Raw genomic sequence first — 10,013 nt, forward strand, 5'->3', positions numbered from 1 at the left:
TCGCAGCCACTGCACTCCAGTCTGGGTGACAGAGTGAGACTCCAACTCAAAAAAAAAAAAAGAAAAAAAGAAATTCATTATCAGCGAGTTCGTCTGCCTCCTCTTTGCTGGTTCAGTTTTGGGTATTCCTAAAATGCGCCTTGTTAAAAGTTGACACTTCCTTTCCCTAAGAGAAATATCAATAGCTCTTAATCCCAAAGTTACTGAATAAAACTATAGGACACAAAACATACTTTGGTGGCATGACTGAGACAAAAAAGCACTCACGCCTGTTTACGAAATAAATTATATGGGGAGTTTAGTGGTGTTAGGGAATCAAGCTCAAAAAAGCCACAAGGCACTCTTCTCCACAGTCTCAGGGAGTGTGTCACCCACCAGGCCGCTAGAAGGGAGGAGTGTTAAGAATTTGACAGTCAAGGGATGTTGGGTCTTCATCCCTCACCCACTGAGGGCTAGTGATTTTGTGGGGATACTTGAAGACCGATTGCTGAATAATAAATAGGATTAAACTTACAGAAAATCCTTACCTCTCAACACAAAACCATTTGAGCATACACAGGATCTCGAACAATATGATCCAGCTCGTTGAAAAACCATGGTAGGCAGGCTGGGTGTGGTGGCTCACACCTGTAATCTCAGCACTTTGGGAGGCCAAGGTGGGGAGGCTTGCTTGAGCCCAGGAGTTCAAGACCTGCTTAGGCAACATAGTGAGAATTCACCTCTACAACAAAAGAAGAAAATTAGCCAGCCGTGGTGGTGCATGCCTGTAGTCCCAGCTACTCTCGAGGCAAGGCTGAGGCAGAAGGATCACCTGAGCCTAGGAGTTTGAGACTGCAGTGAGCCGTGATCTTGTCACTGTACTCTAGCCTGGGCAACAGAGTGAGAGTTAGATTCAAAAGAAAAGAAAAAGAGAAGAAAAAGAAAAAACAAGATAAGCAGATTTTTTTAAATTAGAGTTTTTTAAAGTTTGGTTCTAGAGACAGAAACGGAAACATTTTTGGTTTCATTCTATCATTTTGCACCAGCAGTTTATATAAGGTTAAACTTTTGAGGGAAGACTTTTGTATTTTTTAATTGTTATCATTTATACTGACTGCAGTAGCTAAAATATTTATGTGGGAAATGAGGGCAATTCTGTGCTTCAGTATCTTGAAAATCATTTTATGATTTGAATGTTCACTTGAAATTGGATGCTCGCATGTCCACACATAGTAGTTTTCAGGCCACAATCACATTTGCCACGGCTTTGTACCTTGGAATGTGTTTACCAGGGCTGCGGAGACAGCCTCTGCTCCAGGAGTCTGTCCACTCATCATCTGCTTCCAGAATGTACCTTATGCTGGGTGGAACCTGGTATCTTTCTGGAAAATTCCCTACTATCCAACAGCCCATTCAGGCATGAGCTTAGCATTTTTTTCTGAAATTCTTTTGTAAATCAACAGGAAGCCTTCCTTCCCGTTCCTATTATAGAGGGGAAATGAGGGTAAAATGTATGCACACATATTGTTATTTTAACATCTAGTCTTACATCTGTTAAGGAGTTGTGTTTTTACTTAAAAATATTTTCACCAAGCATCAGAACTGGAGAACTATGCCAACCTCTCTCAGTGATGACCCTTCATTCTTTGAAAAGCACACAGAAGACAATACTATGTTAAACTTTTCTTGGCTGTAAAAGCCAAATTAGTTAAAAGTCTCAGTCCTTTAGTTTCTTTAAAAAAATGATTTAAGTAAATTGCTTTAGAAATCTATACCAAACTTTAAAAAAGTACTTCTCACATCTTGCCTTTATAAGTAACTGGAGAATCAGATGTACTGTAAATTGACTCTCTATTTTGTTAATAAGTTTGAATTTTCAGAAAAACCTCTATTTTTGTGCAGTGGATCCTGCAGGACTGTTTCGAGTTGAAGAGATGCAGCCGATATGATTACATATTTTTTTCTCACGTGCAGAACTTGGATTGGGACAGGGACTGTTTGATTTGGAAAACATCGTTTGTTTTCCTTTTGCTGCTTCCTTTCCTTCTGTGTTTATTTCATTTTGTGACTGTGAGTTGGGAGATTTTTTTCACTTCAGACTTTTACTTTCCTTCTTTTCCTTTGCTTTGCAATTCACACTAGAAGAGGCTAGTGGGCTTTTTGTTTGCATTTCGTTTTTTCTTTGCATATCCTTCCTTTTTCCAAGGAGAGATTGTTGCTGACCAAATTTAAAACACTAGTGTTTAGAATCCCTGCAGGGCCATTTTAAGTATTTGGACCCGTAAAGGGCCCCAAGCAATAACTACCTGAATTGCTTTTAATTACACAATATAGCTGCATCATTTTACTTCAGATTCTTTTTGATTGATGCTGCAAGGCGCTGTAACCGCGGATGATGGGATTAAGTGCCTCTTGAAGTGACTTTAGCTTCTTGTGGGAACAAAGGGAAAGACGAGACCACTTAGTCCCTTTTTGCCTGAGCTGCCTTTTTCTTCACTTGCGTATAAAGAAATACAATTAACAAACATTATCCCCAGAGGTAAATTGAAATGTACACGCAGACAAGAACCACTCTCGACTGCAATTAGACATATATGATCCAAGGTATCCTGGCCATTCATTAGTGCTAATTGTTTGAGAAACAAGCCCAGAACAAATGATTAAAATGTAGGCGCCATGACTAGGATTATTAGCATGTGTGATAAAATGCATACTCTGCGGCTGTAACTGCGAAACACACTGGAAGGTAGCTCTAATTCCACAAATGCTTGCTTGGGCTCTGTGGTGAGCTCTTGGTGTTTGCTCAAGACCTGGTGGTGTTTATAATAAACAACTTATATCTTCCTTTCTTAATTAGTGAGAATTACAATGCAAATGTTAGTATTTTGTAATTTAATATCCTGTCACTTTCCTGTGCCATTGATTTCATACTGCTAAACTCTACTGGTATTGCTGGGAATCAGGGTAAATTGAGTTCTTAGGCTTTGCTACTTTGCTCCTCTTTCTTTCAAATGTTAGATGCCAGGGAGAACCATGCAAAAGTTTGCTCCCTTATTTGGTTATTTGAGTAGTCACCCATCACATCTACACCATTGTTAGAGGGGAAAGTTCTGCTAGGTCTTCTGGCATTTGGGAACTTGTATTACAGTCACAGACATCTGGAAAGGGTAACCTTCCAGACGTAAACTCACTGGAAGCTAGTTGGCCCATGTGAACGGTCAGCATTCCCCAGGGCTCTTAACAGCTGAAGGAACCAGGTTTGAGATCTTTCAGACCAGAAGGAGCTCAGCCCTCTAGGACCCATTATAAGTGAAGAGTGCCTAACCCAGGTTATGTGACCAGAGGAACAAAGATGGATTCAGAGAGACAGATGGTGATTCAGTGCCCTCTGGAAATGCGTGTAGGAACGTGGGTCTAGCAATCAGCAAGAGCCGTGGAGGCACAAAGGGGAAGGGCAAGAGAAGGTACTAGATGTAAGGATGGAGTGAAGGAACAGAAGAGGGCTCATAGGGCATTTCAGGCAGGCAGAAGCTGACCTCCAAAGCAGGTCTGTCCAAGGGATGGTTCAGGTCTCAGTGTTTCTCTGTCGTCTGCTTGCATGCTGCAACCAAAGTCACAGGAGGGACCATTTGGAGATGGTCCTTTTGGTGTCATGAAAACCTGCAATGATTTTCCAATCTCAAGCGGTCCCCTTGTCACCCAATGTGCTTGTTAGCATGTCATTAGCACATTCCAAGGGAAGGCAAATAAATATCCGTGTTAGTCTAGATAGAATATAAAATTAATTTAGCTTTTAAAATTAGTTACCACATTCCAAAGACACACACGTAATATTTTCCGGTTATATACATATATATCTGAATTATATATTCTGTCTTTCTTGCCATTATCACAGAAAATGGAATTAAGTCACAAATAAACCATCATACAGATTACTCTAGACATACATCTTGTAAAAGATTCACCTCTTAATTTTTAAATTTTATTTCTTTTGTATTTACAATAAAAGTGTTAACTCTTTGAACTCGACCAGTTCATTCCACAGAAAACTACCTACTCAATAGCTATTCAATAAGATTGGGTATTTTGGGGGGAACTAAAAATAAAGGAAAAAGAGAAGCTGTTTTGCACTTTGAACTGGTGCATTGCTAAGCGTGGCACTGAATTACAAAAAGAAATCTTAAGCTACCCTAAAATGAGAGCAAGTCTTAGAAAGTCTTGCCTTAATATAGATATTTAAAGGAATTAGTGCTTGTAGCACATTAAACATACTTTTAAAAAAACTATGTTAGAAAAACCTCTATAATCACATCCATATGTTTAGTTTTAATTTTCATCACACTTAGCTCTGAATAATTAAGAAAGAAAAAAACAATCTTAATCTTATTGTGGGTCCCACACAATCAAAGGCACATACACGTGATTTGTGATCACAGCTTGTATTCACAGCTTTCGTGTGTGTGGTATGGGTCTGGCAATTAGACTCAGACTGTGTTTTTTCTAAAAATTATTCAGTGCTAGAGAGTGATCAATATTAAACCCTCCTAAAATCTACAAATCAGAATAATCAAAGAACTGTGGCTAAAGAAAAAAAAAATCAAAATTCTAAGCTTTGTAACATTTTGGCCCCATTTCGTTGAGATTGACACTTGAAAGGACTTTTTTAGAGAATCTAGGAAGAAATGGAGATTCCATTAACCCAGATCATGTTCATGACAGTTACCAAAAAAAAAAAAAAAATTAAAATGTGGGAAGAACTATTTTCTCAAAATTGCAGAGCCATTTTCCAGAGGAAAAAAAATTCTTCCATGATTACTTTCATATCAAAGAATTCAGTCATGGGGGAGATGCATTAATTTGACACGTTTAGCAGCCTTTGAGCTTTTGTAAAACTCAAAGAATCCTTGGTTATATCTGTCAGGTTGGCAGTCTTCTTCTGTGACCTTTAAAAAAAGGTAAGGAGAAACTGATCTTTCTAGTTCATGTTTACTCAGTTACCTCTAAAGCTCTGAACAGGGCAGGTAATAATAATCTCAGCTTTAAATGCTTTATTTATTTATTTATTTATAGAATCACCCAGTACTAATGGAATTATCTATATGGAAAAGTTTAGTGAATATTTCTGGTGGTGTTTCCTGTGGTAATAATATATTTTCCACTGGCTGTTTTGATACTTCAGCTGCTAAATATTGTCTTTTCTACACCTAGTTTTAGAATCAGATCTTCTTAGGAGCACCAACAATAGACAATCTAACTAGAAGCTTCTCCTTTGAATGTTCACCTCTGGCCAGTAGCGGAACAAGTTTTCTCTTTATTCCTCACACACAGAGTTTCATGATCCAAAATTATAAATGATCTCTACAGAGGCAAAAGGAAGTCAGGCTGGCATGTCCTTTAGGTTTTAATTGCAATTTGCCAAACACTCCCACTTCATGCGCTTGACAGGCGCTATACCTCATAGTTCCCAACGCTGGGATTACACTTGGAAATCCATCGATCACATCTCTATGGGTAGAGTCCTGAGCAGTCATTCCTGGACCAAGTTCTCAGCAACATTAACAGTTAACTATTAATGAACAACATCCTTTGACTCCTTTGTGTTTACCGGATCCCCGCTAGAAGCAGCCCAGAAACAGAAGAGATGCTAATCGCATTGTGTGTCTAAACGTGTTCAGTGAAGGAGTGCAGGTTTCCCTCTTGACCTCCGAGTCAGGGCAAGAAACCCCCCCCCCCCCAGTTTTCCGTTCAGATAAAAACCCTGCTCCTCCTTCTCTCACCGAAAGTAGAGGAAGAAAGTGGGATTAAGGCGAATACCCACTAACAGGCACATGCTCCATTGTCATGCCTTCTTCAACACAAAACAAGAAGATTTGCAGAAAAACAAAAAGCTCCTCTCCTCGCCCCTGCCCCCACGCTGGCTTTCCTTCCCCCACCTCCTCCTTCCTTCCTGCCTCCCCACTTTCTTATCCACCCCAGCTTTCCCTCCCCACCCATGGCTTTCTTTGCTCTCCTTGTCCTTTTTCTGGTTCCTTCCCTCACCTCCTCTCAAATACCCTCTCCCCTTCTCTTCCTCCTTGCCTGCTGCTGGTCTGACTTAGGCTTAGCTCTTACCAAACTCTTTCCTTATCCCCATTTCCTCTAAGAACAGTGTCAGAGGCCCTCAGAGGCACCATCATTCACCCGAGTGCCATGAGGTAGAGCCACTCTGAAAGCTGCCACCGCCACATTTAATAATGAAGAGGAACACATATAGGACGTAAACATGGGTCCCCGTTTTCACAAAAAACTTGCCTTGTTCTTTGGGTTCTACTAACGGTCACCCCAGTTGTCTGGAGCTTTTCCAGTTCCTGGGACTTACCTCGCACAAGTCATACACCTGCCTGGACCACTGGAGTTTACAACCGTACTGGGAGGCTTCAGTGAGTGACACGGAGGTGCCCCAGGATGGGAGTTTCTCCTCCGTGTTTGTACAGCCTAGGCCCTTACTTCACAAAAACCAGCATGTGGGAGACTCAATATTTGTTGAATGCATGTTTGATCCTGAATTTGATCATTACATTTTTGTTTATTAAATGACAGCATGGATGCGACCAGGCAAACAGATTGGGTACCTTTAATTTTTTTAAATAGTCAAGTATGCATAACATAAACTTTACCATTTTAACCATTTTCAGGTGTAGGTACGGCTCAGTGGCATCAAGTACATTCTCATTGCTGTGTAGCCATCACCATCCAGCTCCACAATTTCATCTTCCCAAACTGAAATGCTGTCCCCTTTAAACAATAACTCCCCACTTTCCCCTCCCTCAGCTCCTAGCTGCCCCCATTCTACGGTCTGTCTGTATGGATTTGATGACCTTGGGACGCCATGCAAGTGAGAGTCATACAATATTTGTCCTATCGTGTTTGGCTTATTGCACTCAGCATAATGAGTAACTTGAATTTTTGGCATGGATGTGTGTTTGCTTTCTCATCCTGTGAGCAAAAAGATTTCCGTCATTGGGGTCACTCATAGGAACTTGCTGGGACCCTTGGTGTCCCGATGGTCTGAGGAGGCAGTGTTCTGTCCTGAAACAGCATGACACAAACATTACCAAACTGGACAGGACTAAGGGTTCTGCTTTTTTCTCTTCTCTTGCTAAGTCTGTCCTTTATCTGATACCCACTCCTTTTGGGGGGGTTTCTGTGGCAGAGGGAATGGCAAGGGGAGCCCCAGGAGGGGTGTTCCTCCCTAGCATCCCTGCTTTGCACAAGGCACCCCACAATGGCTGAAGTACTGGCCCATGGCCTGTGAGTTGCCCCCATCATGGACCCTGGGTCCTTCCTTAGAAGCATACCCACAGCGCACAAACTGCTATCCTCTGTTTGTCTGCCTTGTACACAAAAGACCATTGCTTCATTTCAGCACAAAATGGAGCACTTGATTGAGGTGTGATGTAATTGCGTCATGTGAGAGTCTGCCCTAAAAATGTCCCCTCAGCTTTCCGGAAACAGGCTGCACACTTATTTGTATTTGCACCACATGCTAATCTCGCCAATGGCCCTGCTCTACCAATGAGAGGACAGATAGCTGTTCTTTTGCTCTCATGTCCATGGAAAGCTCCGCCTTGCCCGTGCCCTGTTGTCATAGTAACCAAAAAAATAGTTCTTCAAAATAGGGACGGAATCTCTCAGGGCAACTCGGGAACTTAGCAAAGTGAGAACATAAGTAAGCCTCAATGATTACAGATGCTGGCTTAAATACCTAGTTATTACTAGTCAAAGCGTGATTGAAATTGGTAGGTAAATATTGCTGTCATTTGGAGGGTAGGGAAAGATGGCTGCAGGCTGGGCGCGGTGGCTCAAGCCTGTAATCGCAGCACTTTGGGAGGCCAAGGTGAGAGGATTGCCTGAGCCCAGGGGTTCGAGACCAGCCTGGGCAACTTGGTGAGACCTTATCTGTACAATAAATCAAAAAATTAGCTGGGTGTGGTAGCACATGCCTGTAGTTCCAGCTACTTGGAAGGTTGAGGCAGAAGGGTCAGCTGAGTCCAGCAGGTCGAGGTTGTGGAGTGGCTGTGAACATGCCACTGCACTCCAGCCTGGGTGACAGAGTGAGACTCCAACTCAAAAAAAAAAAAAAAAGAAAGAAAGAAAGAGAAGAAAGATGGCTGAATGGGCTCTTATCCTCATTCAGCACTATGGATTGTTCTGTAACCACTGGCTTTGCCAGTCGAGGTGAGAGACCCATGGGCCACACGACACAGAACTCAGTTTCTACTAGAATATAACCAAGAAAGAGGCAATGACAGAGCGCGATTATGCTCCTTCAACCCCTCAGAGGAGTAAAGATACAGCCTTACGAATCTGCCATGCCATTGTAAATGTGTACAAACTTTTCTGTAAGAAAATTTTATTTTCGTCTTTATCAGCTCTCAGAATCAAAATATCATTAAAGGAACTTAAAGAGCCACAGCATTTCTGGGTGGTATCCTAAGTGGAAATTCATTGATGTATTATTATTATTATTATTATATGATGTATTATTATTTTTTCTTTTACAGAGATAGGGTCTTGCTCTGTTGCCCAGGCTGGAACACAGTGGCTCAATCATAGCTCACTGTAACCTCGAAATCCTGGGCTCAAGCGATCTTCCTGCCTCAGTCTCTCAAGCAGATGGAACTACAGGCACGTGCCACCATGCCCAGCTAATTTGTTCATTTTTTTGTAGAGACAAGGTCTCATTATACTGCCTAGACTGGTCTTGAATGAGTGACCTCAAGCAGTCCTCCCACCTTGGCCTCCTGAAGTGCAGGAATTACATATGTGAGCTACCACATGCAGTCTGTTTTGTTAAGGCTGAATAATGTTCCATTGTATGTATATACCGCATTTTGTTGATCCACCCATCAGTGGACACTTGGCTTGCTTCCACCCCTCCATTGGTGCAAATAGTATGTGAACATGGGTGCACAAATATCTGTTGGAGTCCATATGCTTTCATTTCTTTGGGGGCCGGGCTTGGTGGCTCAGCCTGTAATCCCAGCACTTTGAGAGGCTGAGACTAGTGAACTGCCTGAGCCCGCGGGTTCGAGACCCACCAGGGCAACTTGGCGAGACCTCATCTCTACAATAAATCAAAAATTAGCCAGGCGTGGTAGTGCACACCTGTAGTTCCAGCTTACTTGGAAGGTTGAGACAGAAGGATCGCCGGAGCCCAGCAGGTCAAAAAAAAAAAAAAAGAAGTCACATACTAAATTGCTGATCTTCAAATGGACATTGTTTGCTTATTTGATTATCAGTGCTGTTTTGAACATAGCAGTTTGGGGTTTTTTTTTTTACCAGAAATATTTTAAGTATAGATTTATTTCAAGTTTGCTGAAACTTGATTGATTTTCGTTACTTTCACAGCATCTACTTGTACATAATGGTAGTGTATGACTTACTTAAGGGAATTTTTATTGAAGCAAAATGTCTTGCATTAAGGCAGTGGCTACATTGGAATAATCTAGTGCAGTGGTCCTCCAACTTGGCTGCACAATAGAATCACGTAGGCAACTTATTTTATTTTATTTTATTTTTGAGTTGGAGTCTCACTCTGTCGCCCAGACTGGAGTGCAGTGGCCACTCCCGGCCACCGCAGCCTCAACCTGCGGGGCTCCGGCAATCCTTCCGCCTCGACCTTCCAAGTAGCTAGAACTACAAGTGCGCGCTACCACGCCCGGTTCATTTTTGATTTATTGTGGAGACAAGGTCTTGTCAAGTTGCCCGGGCAGGTCTCAAACCCGCGGGTTCAGGCAATTCACTCGCCTCAGCCTCCTAAAGTGCTGGGATTACACACTGAGCCACCAAACCCGGCCTTATTTTTTTATAGATGGGATCTTACTCCATTGCTCAGGTCCCAGGTGTACAGTGGTGCCATCACAGCTCACTGCAACTTGGAACTCTTGGGCTTAAATGATCCTCCCCAGCCGGGCTTGGTGGCTCAGCCTGTAATCCCGTGCCTTTGGGAGGCTGAGGTGAGTGAATTGCCTGAGCCTGAGGGTTCGAGACCC

The 10,013-nt window shown here is 42.3% G+C and overlaps 1 protein-coding gene across 1 annotated transcript in view; it reads left to right on the forward strand.

Moving 5' to 3' along the window:
• The window catches only part of CLYBL (citrate lyase beta like), a 153,627-nt gene that overhangs the window by 9,617 nt on the left and 133,997 nt on the right, over positions 1-10,013 (forward strand). The gene's annotated exons all lie outside the window — the stretch shown is intronic.

The sequence above is a fragment of the Carlito syrichta genome, unplaced genomic scaffold, assembly GCF_000164805.1.
Source record: "Carlito syrichta isolate Samal-C Ts95f unplaced genomic scaffold, Tarsius_syrichta-2.0.1 Scaffold316024, whole genome shotgun sequence".
Lineage (NCBI taxonomy): Eukaryota > Metazoa > Chordata > Mammalia > Primates > Tarsiidae > Carlito > Carlito syrichta.